Source organism: Pygocentrus nattereri, chromosome 7 (assembly GCF_015220715.1).
Source record: "Pygocentrus nattereri isolate fPygNat1 chromosome 7, fPygNat1.pri, whole genome shotgun sequence".
Taxonomy (NCBI): Eukaryota; Metazoa; Chordata; class Actinopteri; order Characiformes; family Serrasalmidae; genus Pygocentrus; species Pygocentrus nattereri.
Window position 1 is genome coordinate 23,252,147 of NC_051217.1, and position 15,808 is coordinate 23,267,954.

General features: G+C 44.1%; 1 protein-coding gene across 3 annotated transcripts in view; it reads left to right on the forward strand.

Annotated features, from left to right (window-relative positions):
* Positions 1 to 15,808, forward strand: part of LOC108431162 (rho guanine nucleotide exchange factor 17) — a 166,692-nt gene that overhangs the window by 40,291 nt on the left and 110,593 nt on the right. The gene's annotated exons all lie outside the window — the stretch shown is intronic.

Here is a 15,808-nt window from a genome sequence, read left to right on the forward strand (position 1 = left end):
ATCATTCCATTTACAGCACATGGATTTTTTTTTTCATGCTGTGGTGCAGTGATACATAATTTAGTTATTGTAAAGTGGTCATAAGAGTGGTATATTGTGGATTATACAACACCTTCGAACGTGACTCAGCCAATCAGATTTTAGGACCGGAACTATTTGTTTTATGATATATATTATATACTGTGATATGTAATATAGTACAGCATTTATACCATGTAGTACTGTGTGTGTGTCTGTGTGTGTCTGTGTGTGTGTGTCTGTGTGTGTGTGTGTGTAATGAGGTATAAATGCTCATCTATAAGATACACCATTTATACTATATCTGCACAGATTATAGTGGATGGAAATGGCTTCAGTAGCGTTTTGGTTTTGCGGTTGTGAGGTACACGATGGTACAGATGTAGTGTAAATGCTGTGCTATATCATATAGATTAGCATTTATACTGTACACGGTACTATATGGTATAAATACTGTACTATAGTACATGGCAGAGTATATATTATATAGTATCATATGTAATATAGTAGAGCAATTATACCATATAGTACAATGTGTGTATATAATACAGTATAACTGCTAATCTGTATGATAAAGCAGAGCATGACCATTGGAGTGGATCGAAACAGCTTCAGCAGTGTTTTGGATTTGCGGTTGTGGTCCACAGTGATCAAATCATTTGCTTTTTCGCTCAGATGCTGTTAGGAAACACTATAATGGCAGCGACTGGTGCTGATCTTCACTGAGATTCAGGCCTTTTGTCCTGAGTGATATATTTAAACATTATGAAGCATGATTTGATAAAAAGTTCTGAAGGTCATGATACTTCTGGTTACCATAGTAACAAAGTTAAACCTATAGGATTGAGATGGTTTTGAATATGCCTGTGCTACCTTTTAACTCCTGTTTTTGTCACACTTTCCAAGTAGGTATTTCACTGAAGTGGTTTTTCACAGTTTCTTGAAGGGATGTTTAGGTGAAAAATTAAGGCCCGAATTTCCTTTTAGATGTTTTATGTACATATGCACTGGTTTGTATGTCTGCTGCCCCTCCATTGGAGCTCGGCCTGGTCTCCAGCTCCTCAGTGGAAGTGTGCTATTCCTCTATCTGGGCCTATTTTTATCCCACAATCCAACTCCATCCTCCAGCTCACATCTGGTTCTCATTCACTGCAACAGCAGCCATTCCATAAAAGACAAAGTTGCACTTAGAGGGGGGAAAGAACAGCGCTGATATGAAAATATAACCTACTGTATCGCGCTCTCTCTCTCTCTCTCTCTCTCGCTCTCTCTCTCTCTCTCTCTCTCTCTCTCTCTCTCTCTCTCTCTCTCTCTCTCTCTCTCTCTCTCTCTCTCTCTCTCTCTCTCCCTCCCCCTTCTGTCCTGCTTCTTACTGGGCATGTGAATTGCTGACTTTACCAGTGATCCCGATATAATTCATTCTTGGCAATTTAATTCAAAAGGATTTTTTTTTTAATTAAATGGATGACTCCGTTCACTTTATCCATCACTGTCCTGATGAACTGATAGCAAAGCATCGCTCAGTTCAGGAACGTCCTTACACTGATGTCTATAATACTATAGAACTGCCTTTTTAGGACTTAAGATTGCATGTTTTGGCCTCTGGGTGTGGTTCTGTTCCAGCTAAGAAGAGCCAGAACTGAAAGTATGTTCTGTTTATTTATCATAACTAAGGAAACGGTTTAAAACAAGCTGCTCTGACTCCAGTCCAGTTCTGGAGGGTAAATACAACATTTGCCCCCATTCAACTGGTGTAGCTCAACTCCACACGTTACCAAACAGTTCTTATGTTACTGTTTTTGGAAGAAAACCTCATATGTTCAAAATGGTAACTTAATTTTAATGTAAGTCAATGGAACCAGAATTTTTGGGTCATTTTGGATCATTTCTTTTGGTCCATTCTTCATAAAATTTACACACAGTATAAAAGGTAAGATGTGTTTTCAAATGATGTCAAAATGTGATGTGTTGATTATATGTATGTGATAAGGTGCCTAAGGGCCTGTTTACAGCTTGCATTAACATGCGTTTTCTGTGATTGGATCATGCTCAGTTTTCACTTGAATGCATGAAAATCCATCTGCTCATAGGACACACTATGAGCAGATAATGATACCTGTGACTCTTTACACTGTGTGTAAATTTTATGAAGAGTGGACCAAAAAAATGGGCCAAATTGACTTGGAAAAAATTCTGGTTCCATTGACTTAGATTAAAATTAAAGTTGTTTTTTTTCCTTCTCCTGTAAAATTACCATATTGGAGATGGAGGTTTCGATCCAACAGCAGCCATATATATATAATGTGTGTGTGTGAGAGAGAGAGAGAGAGAGAGAGAGAGAGAGAGAGAGAGAGAGAGAGAGAGAGAGAATGCTTCGAGATGGTAGAAAGGCAACAGTAACTCAGATAAGCAACCAAAATCTCTGAGGAATGTTTCCAACACCTTGTTGAAAGTATGCCACAAAGAATTAAGGCAGTTCTGAAGGCAAAAGGAGGTCCAACCTTTCACTAGCAAGGTACCTAATAAAGTGGCGTGTGTGTATTAGTTGCTGTCCCCAAAAACATGTATCTCCATTTTTGTTTGCTTTACTATCGTCCTGAATTAGGCTGAAATAGGGCAGGGTTAGTGACCCCTGTGACCTGTACAGGCTCGTAGTGTCAGTTTACTGTGTTGGCAGCTGCTACAGAACAGCCATGCATGGCTGCATCAAGATTTTTGGAATACCTACCTTTTCAGAACGATTCCAATTCAAATGATCATTTGTTTTGTGTTTTGTTTTGTTGTTTGTTTTTATCTTGGATTTTAGTAACCTACCAGGCAAAAGCCTAAACAGGTTTATTTAGTGGAAAGCAATATCTTTCAGGTCACACATTAGTGCCGATATTGGTAACTGTGCTGGTTTGGGTTTATGCCATGCATTTTCACTCCTGAAACTTTTTTTTAACCATAGTTTGGAAAAGAAAACTATTAAATCATTCTTTAGCGCTGCTTTTCATACCAAGAAAGACACAATGGTGAACAAGAAGCTGAGAGTTGAAGCTCAATATACCCAAAGGATTAGCATGTAGCTGCTTTATGTCAACAAAACTTTTGCAGGAATTCTTACTTAATTGAAAACAGCAGGAAAATTCAGATTTGAGAAAGAGGCGAGGCGTTCCTAAACATTTGATGGACAGTTTCGTGAAAGTGGACGGCTTCCTGCAGCTGTAAATCCAGAGTTTAATGATTAAAGTGTTTGCTAGAGCAGCAGACCCAGCAGGAGAGAGTGGTTACCTAATGCTGAATGGGCCTTGCTAAATAAGCATGTTTTATAACCGCAGCTTGTCTTCTAGAAAGTTGCGGAGAAAGATGCTTTTACCTTCTTTGACTTAATCCTCTGGGATATTTTCATTTTATAAATGTCTCTGGGCCAGTATTTCAGCACAGATGGAGTGTTTGGATATGGTGCAGGATGATCCTGAGGCTGTTTATTAAGAACACTGTACCTGCTCTTTCTTCTGCTGTGTGTTAAAGTGTAACTGTTAGTGATGGTCCTGCAGCTGCACCGTGGCAGGGGGTCGGACGATATCATCGTGCTGGCCGGGAGACGAGGGCAAATTTGTCTTTATGTAAGATTTATGAAACTCTACGTTACTTTAGTTTGAGCACATCCTACATTCTTTATTTTTCATAAGTGAGGTCCAAGTGAGGTTTCATGTGGTCATATTTCATTTTTACATGACCTCTCAAGTCGTCTGTCCTTGCTGATTTCATACTGTACATTTTAGACTGGTATATATAAATGACCTCTGCTCCGATTGCCTGCTGTTGGCGTTGGGTTTATGTCTTGTTCAGAAAGCAGTGTGTGACTGAAATCCTAGGTGATGGGGGGGGGGGGGGTGAACTTTATCTGCTCCTTTCTGTTGTGCAGATCCTTTGAAAGGCTGTAAAGATCTAGTTGCTTCCCAACAGCCATGAACAGCACAACATTTAATAGTTTTCCCACATCTTCCACTCCAGTAGCTCTGCTGCAGACACTGTGCAGGAACAACATTCTGTGTCACTTCAGCAGGAATAGGCGTAAATTTCTTTGCATTGAATGGGCGGGGCTAAAATGCTACAGACCAAATGGGTGGGTCTAAATAGCTGGCGCATGAATGGGTGGGGCTGAACTTCTGCAATCTGAATGGATGAAGCTAAACTGCTTTAGGCTAATTGGATGGACCAAACTGCTTTAGGATAAATGGATGGGGTTAAACTGCTCTAGGTCGAGTGGGTGTGGCTAAACTGCTATAGGATGCATAGGCACTCGTAATTAGTTTTTCTTGGCAAAATATGGTCGCTGGATTACAGAAAGTTGGCATTAATGAGTGTTAATGAGACAGAGCTACGCACTGCTGGCTGACATCAGTTTTTTGCAGGTTTATTGTTCTTGTAGCACTGTTTTTGAAAATCACCTGACCCACAACTTTTTTTACGAGGCTGAAGTCGCTTCTTATTCTCCAGCTTCTTGTTTTAATTGTCCTGTTCCACCTTAAATGGTGCCTGTGGAACAAGAATGTAACCACTACACTATTTAAGGTGGAACACATGGATTTGAACAAGAAGCTGGCGAATGAGAAACGACTTCAGCCTCACGACTTTTTAGTGTTTGAGTTTCTCATTGCAGATTAAACGTATCTGGAAACCAGCAGGAGTGACCATAAGCACAAATAAGTCCATTCGTCTCCAAATTATCGATGTTCGTCTTAAATCTTTCTCTTTGCCATTTCGTTAGCTGCTAGCTATGTGACATTGTCTGTGTTGCTATGGTGACCAGCAGTCTACGCTGATCTTCAGGGTTAAAGGGTGAATCAGCAGATCTATATTAACTCCAGCGTTTAAGACCATTTACTGTTAAACTGTGTTGAAGAATCAGCAGAGCTTTATTTTACTGTAAAGGAGGATTATTTTATTATTACCTACTAATTCAGCTGTGGAGCCACGACAGGGCAGGAGAAGAGCCACATGTTGCCGATCCCTGCGCTACACTGTCCACTGTTTGATGTAGAGCAAAGCGTTAAACAGAAGCACAGAATACAGTTTTAATGTGTAAAGAGCTGAAAGTGCTTCTTCGGTTGAGCTAGCGGCCGGAGGACATTCAGTAAAGTGGTAAACATCTGGACTGATGGTGTAACTAATGAGTTCAAGTGAACACTGATGTTTTTGTGTTGTCATGTGACTGAACATATGATCTCTGCCCATGGCTACAGAGCTCCATATAATTACTGGAGAAGAGCATATTTCACTGTAGCCACATTGTTTACTCTTAAGCTAAAGAATAAACACGTTTGAAAGTGCTGTTTATTCGGTCTGAGCGAAAATCAGATGTACCGTTTTAAATTAAGACACAATTAAGATGTAGACAGTCGTTTAGAGTGGGTTGATATGCGTTCACAGTGTTCACAGTGGTGGTAATAAGAACCAGACGTCTGAAGAGCCCCTAAAAGTCCTGAAATCTAGTGTTTAAAATCTGTTTATGGCAGAGAGGTACATGCAGGGTGTTGTGCAGTGCTGGACGAAGAACACAAATCATTTACTTGAGTTAAATTAGAGATACCCAAGGTAAAATGTTACTCCAGTAAACGTAGAAGTTCCTCCCTTTAGACCTCCACTTGAGTAAAAGTATTAAAGTATTTACCTTCAAATGCACCTAAGTATCAAAAGTAAAAGTACTAAAAGGTTAATTAACTTAATGCAACTTACAAGTTTAAGTTTAATAAAGACTGGCTTTAAACTCAGGATCACAAATGAGCTCCTTTACTATGTTGATCTGTAGGTCTCTGTTCATAAACATAAACCAGCCCAAACTAATTTACTGTAAAATCAAATGTTGTTTGTATAAATTCAGAAAAAAGCCGCGTCAGTCACGACTGCATATGTGGACATATTTCTATATTGTGATCTATTTACACAAAGTTAGGTTAGTTCATCATTTATGTTGAACAGACTCTCCCAAGATTTTACGCTGCTGCTCTGACGTTGAACCGTGTGCTGCACTGGGTCGGTATGACCAACAGGTCAAAACCAGCTCTAAACAAAGTGACCGCTGTGCCCTGATTGGTGCTCTTGCTTTGTGCTTCTTTTGTTTTAACGTGTTACGTTTTTATACACGCAGAAACCAAAAGGAACGACAGATTTCTCAAAATGTAGTGGAGGATAAAGTCAGATATTAGACTTTGAAATGTAGTGGAGTGAAAGTAAAAAGTCGCCCAATAATGGAAAAACTTCAGTACAGATACACAAAAAAATACTTAAGTACAGAAACCAATTACATTTACTCAGTTACTGTCCACCTCTGGTGTTGTTAAGCAAAATAATCCCCACTTTCTTTTTCGGTTTTATCACCGTTTTACCATCTTCAACGTTCCATATAAACTCAGAAGACTCTTGTGTTTTTACATGTGGTTCTGGACAGTAAATACAATGGCTTTATTTCTGTTGTAGTCATGGCGACACCTGGTTCCTATCACCACAACTGTAAAGACACCTGAGTCTCTACAATCAACCATTTCACACCAAACCACTCTGAATTACTCAACCACTGAATTATGCAGAAATTTTGAAAAATTGGTGGAACTTCCCTTTAGCAGTGCTAAGCAGTGTACTTTTTTTCATGTTTGCATATGCTGTCTTAGTGTCAGCATTTGGTATTTAATTGAAGGAACATCATTCTAAACTATAAACTGTTGAAGCTGCAGCGATACGAGAGTAGAGACTTTATGAAGGACGTTTTTTTTTTTCTTCCGTTTCGATCATCTGTTCTTTATCACTTTGCGCTGCATAGCCAAAAATAGTGCCGTTTCAGCGAGGCCTGTAGCTGCTGTGTTTCCAGCTTGGTGGCAGTCAGTTCCCAGCCCTGTTCTCAGGGCAGCGTGGAGATCCGGCTGTGGTGTGATGAAGACGCTGGAGGCCGGGAGCTCTTCCTCTTGTTTATTGGTTCTGTTTGGAGCAGAGCGGCTGTGGAAGGTTCTGGAGGAATAAGAGCAGATCTGAGGAAAAGGCCGAGAGTCTCTGTGTCTATTAATAGGGGGAGCAGCACAGAGGATCATGGGAATATAGATCACTGTGTACTGTTAAACAAACCTCCCTCTCTCGCTTGCTCTCTTTCTCTTGGTCACTCGCTCTTGCTTGCTCTGTCTCTCTCTCTCTCTCTCTCTCTCTCTCTCTCTCTCTCTCTCTCTCTCTCTCTCTCTCTCTTTCTTTCTTTCTTTCTTTCTTTCTTTCTTTCTTTCTTTCTTTCTCTTTCTCTCTCTCTCTCTCTCTCTCTCTCTCTCTCTCTCTCTCTCTCTCTCTCTCTCTCTCCCCCTTCAGTTTAGTGATGTAAAAACACACAAACTAACATCTTTCTTTCTTTCTACCCCCACCCCTCCACCCCTAAGGGCAGGAAGTGAGATAAACAGTTATGACGGAGGAGAATGTATTTCTCCTTGTTATTATTATGAATTATGTGTTACGTATGTACTGAGATGAATGTCTGTGGCTGATTTTAACGATTTTATAGGGTTAGAAATTCTGGTAACCGATAATATCAGTGATCTAATGTCATAAACTATCCAAGGTTTCACTGAACTGCCAGGTTCAACTCTCAGAGCCACCGCGAGCAGAAAAGCCTGTGATTATTAATGCGTTATGTACTGTACTGTAGCCAATAACGATAAACCTGCGAGTCTCTCGTTCTGAAGGTGTGTGTGTGTATGAGTGTGTGTGTGTGTGAGTGCCTGCACGCGATTCAGTCATTCATTCTGTACCACCTGGATTCCTGCATTTTCTCCAGTATGTTGGTTCTGAGCCAAAGTGCTCTGGGAAATCAGGGAGGGGGGGGGGGGGTTGGGGTGGGGGGGGTGGGGGGGGTGTGGGGGTTCGAATGGAGAAAAAAAACAAACGAGTCTTTTCCTTAAACGTCCTCTCTAAACATGCACTCTGATCTCTTACTGTAACTCTCAGTCTCCACATCTGTAAACGCCAGCAGCAGATAGAACTGTTCTCTCTCTCCGCCTCTCTGGCTCTGCTGCACAATGTTCTTGACTGTGGCACTGCAAAGTTCAGCTACGCTAAGGTTACACTTCTGGGTTTTGAGTACAGTTTTTAAAGTTTAAAGTTTTGTTTTTAGGTTTTGTTATTTGCAGGTTTGTTTATAGGTTTTGTTATCTCTAGGTTTTGGCTTGTGGGGTCTGGGTTCTAGGGTTTGGATTAGTGGGACCTGGTTGGGATTCAAGTTTGAGTTTTGGGTTCTAGGGTTTGGATTGGGAGGGCTTGGGTTGGGATTCTGTGCTATGAGTTTTGGGTTCTAGGGGTTGGATTATAGGTTCAGGGTTTGGGTTACAGTTCTTGGTTTTGAGTTCTAAATTTTGAAGTGGCTTGTTTTTAGATTTTGATTTTAGTTTTTAATTTTTGCGTTTGGGGTTCTGTTTTTTAGATTTGGGGGTTTGGCACAAAATTTTAGATGTTAGGTTGTTTTGGGTTCTGATATTGGGGTAATGTGTTTTAGTGTTTAGAGTTTTAGGTTTTCTACACTCTGTGTTTGGAGATTTTTAGGTTTTGGATTCTAGACTCTGCTTTGTTTTTGTTTTCTTCAGATTTTTAAAGCACAGTCATTTTAAAGCAGGAAAACAACCAAACATTGAGGAGCCCACAAAGAACATGACTTCTCCTTGTCATTGTTTGAGAGAGAGAGAGAGAGAGAGAGAGAGAGAGAGAGAGAGAGAGAGAGAGAGAGAGATATGAGGGAGGGAGTGTGATCTAATCGCTCTGAGGGAGCTGCAGACTCGGGCCAAAGCCCGCATGGCTCAGAGTCAGGCACAAACCTGCCATATTTGGGGAGAGAGAGTGAGTGAGAGAGAGAGAGACTCTGACTGTGCTTTTTTTATTCTTTCAGTTTCCCTCTCTCCACTATTCTTCTTCTCTCGCCAGCTCTCCTCCACCTCATTCACTTTCTATCCATTGTTTGTCCTTCTTTTGGCAGGTCACTCTCAAACACACTCTTTTAATCTCTCTCTTCCCCCCCCCCCCCTCTCTCTCTCTCCCCCTCCCTCCCTCCCTCTTTCTCCTCTCTCTCTCTCCCTCCCCCTCTCTCTCCCCCTCCCCCTCCCTCCCTCCCTCCCTCCCTCTTTCACCTCTCTCTCTCTCTCTCTCTCTCTCTCCCTCTCTCTCTCCCAACCCCTCCCCCTCCCTCCCTCCCTCTTTCTCCTCTCTCTCTCTCTCTCTCTCTCTCTCTCTCTCTCTCTCTCTCTCTCTGTTAACAGGACTATTAACTATGAGCATGAACAAGAGAAATAATAAAGTTGAAACAAAAGAATAGAAATAAAGTTAATTATAAGCTAATGATCAATTCTGACGGTGTGTCGTGGCGTATTGTAACTGCCGCGTCGCCTTCTGACGGTGTGTCGTGGCGTATTGTAACTGCCGCGTCGCCTTCTGACGGTGTGTCGTGACGTATTGTAACTGCCGCGTCGCCTTCTGACGGTGTGTCGTGGCGTATTGTAACTGCCGCGTCGCCTTCTGACGGTGTGTCGTGGCGTATGGTAACTGCCGCGTCGCCTTCTGACGGTGTGTCGTGGCGTATGGTAACTGCCGCGTCGCCTTCTGACGGTGTGTCGTGGCGTATTGTAACTGCCGCGTCGCCTACTGACGGTGTGTCGTGGCGTATGGTAACTGCCGCGTCGCTTCTGACGGTGTGTCGTGGCGTATTGTAACTGCCGCGTCGCCTTCTGACGGTGTGTCGTGGCGTATGGTAACTGCCGCGTCGCCTTCTGACGGTGTGTCGTGGCGTATTGTAACTGCCGCGTCGCCTTCTGACGGTGTGTCGTGGCGTATTGTAACTGCCGCGTCGCCTTCTGACGGTGTGTCGTGGCGTATTGTAACTGCCGCGTCGCCTTCTGACGGTGTGTCGTGGCGTATTGTAACTGCCGCGTCGCCTTCTGACGGTGTGTCGTGGCGTATTGTAACTGCCGCGTCGCCTTCTGACGGTGTGTCGTGGCGTATTGTAACTGCCGCGTCGCCTTCTGACGGTGTGTCGTGACGTATTGTAACTGCCGCGTCGCCTTCTGACGGTGTGTCGTGGCGTATTGTAACTGCCGCGTCGCCTTCTGACGGTGTGTCGTGGCGTATGGTAACTGCCGCGTCGCCTTCTGACGGTGTGTCGTGGCGTATGGTAACTGCCGCGTCGCCTTCTGACGGTGTGTCGTGGCGTATTGTAACTGCCGCGTCGCCTACTGACGGTGTGTCGTGGCGTATGGTAACTGCCGCGTCGCTTCTGACGGTGTGTCGTGGCGTATTGTAACTGCCGCGTCGCCTTCTGACGGTGTGTCGTGGCGTATGGTAACTGCCGCGTCGCCTTCTGACGGTGTGTCGTGGCGTATTGTAACTGCCGCGTCGCCTTCTGACGGTGTGTCGTGGCGTATTGTAACTGCCGCGTCGCCTTCTGACGGTGTGTCGTGGCGTATGGTAACTGCCGCGTCGCCTTCTGACGGTGTGTCGTGGCGTATGGTAACTGCCGCGTCGCCTTCTGACGGTGTGTCGTGGCGTATGGTAACTGCCGCGTCGCCTTCTGACGGTGTGTCGTGGCGTATGGTAACTGCCGCGTCGCCTTCTGACGGTGTGTCGTGGCGTATGGTAACTGCCGCGTCGCCTTCTGACGGTGTGTCGTGGCGTATGGTAACTGCCGCGTCGCCTTCTGACGGTGTGTCGTGGCGTATGGTAACTGCCGCGTCGCCTTCTGACGGTGTGTCGTGGCGTATGGTAACTGCCGCGTCGCCTTCTGACGGTGTGTCGTGGCGTATGGTAACTGCCGCGTCGCCTTCTGACGGTGTGTCGTGGCGTATGGTAACTGCCGCGTCGCCTTCTGACGGTGTGTCGTGGCGTATGGTAACTGCCGCGTCGCCTTCTGACGGTGTGTCGTGGCGTATGGTAACTGCCGCGTCGCCTTCTGACGGTGTGTCGTGGCGTATGGTAACTGCCGCGTCGCCTTCTGACGGTGTGTCGTGGCGTATTGTAACTGCCGCGTCGCCTTCTGACGGTGTGTCGTGGCGTATGGTAACTGCCGCGTCGCCTTCTGACGGTGTGTCGTGGCGTATGGTAACTGCCGCGTCGCCTTCTGACGGTGTGTCGTGGCGTATTGTAACTGCCGCGTCGCCTTCTGACGGTGTGTCGTGGCGTATTGTAACTGCCGCGTCGCCTTCTGACGGTGTGTCGTGTCGTATTGTAACTGACGCGTCGCCTTCTGACGGTGTGTCGTGGCGTATGGTAACTGCCGCGTCGCCTTCTGACGGTGTGTCGTGGCGTATGGTAACTGCCGCGTCGCCTTCTGACGGTGTGTCGTGGCGTATTGTAACTGCCGCGTCGCCTTCTGACGGTGTGTCGTGGCGTATTGTAACTGCCGCGTCGCCTTCTGACGGTGTGTCGTGGCGTATTGTAACTGCCGCGTCGCCTTCTGACGGTGTGTCGTGGCGTATTGTAACTGCCGCGTCGCCTTCTGTCGGTGTGTCGTGGCGTATTGTAACTGCCGCGTCGCCTTCTGACGGTGTGTCGTGGCGTATTGTAACTGCCGCGTCGCCTACTGACGGTGTGTCGTGGCGTATTGTAACTGCCGCGTCGCCTTCTGACGGTGTGTCGTGGCGTATTGTAACTGCCGCGTCGCCTTCTGACGGTGTGTCGTGGCGTATTGTAACTGCCGCGTCGCCTTCTGACGGTGTGTCGTGGCGTATGGTAACTGCCGCGTCGCCTTCTGACGGTGTGTCGTGGCGTATGGTAACTGCCGCGTCGCCTTCTGACGGTGTGTCGTGGCGTATGGTAACTGCCGCGTCGCCTTCTGACGGTGTGTCGTGGCGTATGGTAACTGCCGCGTCGCCTTCTGACGGTGTGTCGTGGCGTATTGTAACTGCCGCGTCGCCTTCTGACGGTGTGTCGTGGCGTATTGTAACTGCCGCGTCGCCTTCTGACGGTGTGTCGTGGCGTATTGTAACTGCCGCGTCGCCTTCTGACGGTGTGTCGTGGCGTATGGTAACTGCCGCGTCGCCTTCTGACGGTGTGTCGTGGCGTATGGTAACTGCCGCGTCGCCTTCTGACGGTGTGTCGTGGCGTATTGTAACTGCCGCGTCGCCTTCTGACGGTGTGTCGTGGCGTATTGTAACTGCCGCGTCGCCTTCTGACGGTGTGTCGTGGCGTATTGTAACTGCCGCGTCGCCTTCTGACGGTGTGTCGTGGCGTATTGTAACTGCCGCGTCGCCTTCTGACGGTGTGTCGTGGCGTATTGTAACTGCCGCGTCGCCTACTGACGGTGTGTCGTGGCGTATTGTAACTGCCGCGTCGCCTTCTGACGGTGTGTCGTGGCGTATTGTAACTGCCGCGTCGCCTTCTGACGGTGTGTCGTGGCGTATTGTAACTGCCGCGTCGCCTTCTGACGGTGTGTCGTGGCGTATGGTAACTGCCGCGTCGCCTTCTGACGGTGTGTCGTGTCGTATTGTAACTGTCGCGTCGCCTTCTGACGGTGTGTCGTGGCGTATGGTAACTGCCGCGTCGCCTTCTGACGGTGTGTCGTGGCGTATGGTATGTAATTGAAATGTTAGCTTTAGATAGCATATCATGGCACATTATATTGTAACTAGCATATTAGCTTTTGACAACGTATAGTACATTATACTGTAACTGTTACTTTTATTCGTATTTTTATTATAATTAGTATATTAGCTTTTAGGAAAGTATTGTAGCATAGTGTAACTAGCATGTTAGCATTCTGAGTTAGCTTGTGGCAGTGAATCACATCACATTGTGTCACGTTGTATCATGTCATCGTATTGCTACTAACATGTTATCTTGTGGCAGCGTATTGCAACATATCATACTGTATCGCAGCGTTGCATCATAACTGGCTTGTTAGCTTATAGCAGCATACAAAGTTAAAGACAAGTCAAGTAATGTTAGCTGAGCTAACGCACTATTAGCATTGTCTCTCCCTTCTTTATTCCTCCCACCCCCACGCCCCCCCACGCTCTCTATTGTCAAAGACGCCACTATTTAGAGAAGAAAATTCAAACCAAATATAGAGGCACAGTGTGATGTTTGGGTCTTGCATTCTTGTGTGTGTGTGTGTGTGTATGTGTGTATGTGTGTGTGTGTGTGTGTGTGTGTGTGTCTGTGTGTGTGTCTGTGCATCTATGACTGTTTAAATCTTTGTTGATGTCACAAAGAGCAGAGATGGGTCTTTGAACCTTCTTTGATTTTTGAATATCCTATTTTTTAAGCGAATACTATTTAAAGTCCAGTGACTATAATGAATAAATAGTGAGGGTTGTGTTGTGCTCTGTTCGCTGACCGGAGTTTTAACATACTCCCTGAGAGCACAGATGCTGCTCAGAGGCTACATGGTTCGATATCAGTCTTATATGAATTTTTTTATCCTCTAATTGAATTGAATAGGTTTTGGGCTTGACCGCCATGAATGCCTGGTGGCCGATTCCAGTTTTAAGAGGCTAAAAAGTCTGATAAGAAAAGGTGGTTTGTGCAGAATAACATGACCTCATGCCAAAGTTTGGGTTTGTATACATTCCACGTATTTTTATTTTAACCTTGATGTTGATTTGTATTCAGATTCTCCAGTTCTGGCTGTATTATTGCCTTATAGTGTAACAGGGGGTCATATTGATATTGTCCAATATTGACATTATCAAGCAGCCTGTACAGTCACATGCAAAAGTTTAGATGAAATGAAATGAAACCCTCTGCTGAGAACACACTTCATTTTAATATACGGTTACTGTTTGTTGGGTGAATTTAACATATTTACTGGGTTTGGTGTTTTATTTTATATGAGACTCAAATATGAGCAAATAATTAGAAATTGTTGACTAAAATTAGCTGGAAACCAGGCATATTTCAGTTTGCTACCTGTAAAGGATGTGTTAGCTTAAGCTCAATTAGTAAATCAACTACTAATTAACAGCATATTTGGCCAGGGGCTATTCAAACTTGTGCATATGATTGTATTATTTTGGCTTAGTTGGGTTTGGACAGTATGCATTTCAGTTCATATCACATTATGTTCAGATCCTCAACAATTATATCAAGATATGCAAAAAAAGAAACAATAAAAAATATGAATAATTGACCTGTGAATGTTCTACCTACCAATATATTTGCAGCTTCTTTTTAATTTGGACCAACTTTTTCGCAAGACTGGTTAAAATTCCTGTTTTATAGTGTATTGTTAATTTAAAGTGATTTTAATTTTGTGAACATCTTATAGATTTATTTAGTTTTTTTTTTTTTTGTAGCTCCTTTTGTTCGAAGACGTGTTCCACAAACTGGTGGCCTTTTTGCTCTCCAAAACCTGAAACTGGTGAACAATTGCTAGCTCTGCTAACTGTGCTGCTGGTTAGTGCTGTTGTGAGTGAATGGCTAGACTTCCTCCTCCTTGTCTAGAGCCCATGCGTCAAACACAAGATCATGGCCCAACACACATTTCTTTCCGGCCCACAAAAGTATTTTACTTTTACACCTCAATTCTACACAGTTCTACACCAGTGATATCACCAAAATGCATTTTAGCTGCAGTTCAACCAATATAAACACCCAAAATCAGCTCAGCTGAACAGAAATGAGCCCAAGTCTAAATGAACCTGCAGCAAAGAAAGGATGTCAGGACTTCAAGTACATAGGTAGGTTTAAAAGACTGAGCTCCTGGGGACGTTTACATTTAGAAACATTTAAATGTCCATGTAATATTTCAAGGTCGACTACAAGTGTCTGTATTTTACTGTTGTTTTTGCATATTTTGAATTAACAATGATTTTTTGTTTTTTCTCTAGCCCACAAATTTGATGAGGTTTTTTTTTATATGGCCCTTTTACTGGATAAGTTTGACAAGTCTTTGCTGCCGCCGATACTGAACTGAAGAACAGAACAGATGTGTCTTTTTGCAGACCCTAAACGTGCGTTATGGAAATCAAAGTGAAGTTCAGAGTTGATGATTATGGTTAGTATCATCCAGGCCTACTGGACATGCTCACTTAGGTCATTGTCTGCTCTCTTTTTTAAAGCCTTTATTGATTGTGTTTACCTGCACTCAATAATCTGATCATAATTGGATTTCTGCAGTTATCTGATTATTCAAATGGCCATGTGAACAGCTCACTCTGATCTAAAAGAGGCTGGAGTTTAGCTCAGTATTCAGATTTCTCAGTGCTGTAAACTCCTTACTCTGAGTTCTGTCAGATTTCTCAGCACGGTGAACTCTTACTCTGATTTCTTTCAGATTTCTCAGTGCTGTGAACTCTTACTCTGATTTCTTTCAGATTTCTCAGCGCTGTGAACTCTTACTCTGATTTCTTTCAGATTTCTCAGTGCTGTGAACTCTTACTCTGATTTCTTTCAGATTTCTCAGTGCTGTGAACTCTTACTCTGATTTCTTTCAGATTTCTCAGTGCTGTGAACTCTTACTCTGATTTCTTTCAGATTTCTCAGTGCTGTGAACTCTTACTCTGATTTCTTTCAGATTTCTTAGTGCTGTGAACTCTTACTCTGATTTCTTTCAGATTTCTCAGTGCTGTGAACTCTTACTCTGAATTCTTTCAGATTTCTCAGTCTGAGCATGTGTGAAAACAGACTGTGGTACCGGAAATAAGCGAGCAGCGTCACCGTGAGACGCAGCAAAACACTTTTGGAGTGACAATGAAACCAAATACATTCTCAACAAAATGAAGGATTTGAATATTCTTCATCTTCTAGATGATGTTCATATTTTCAGGCAAAGCGGCGCAATATTTAAAAAAAAAAA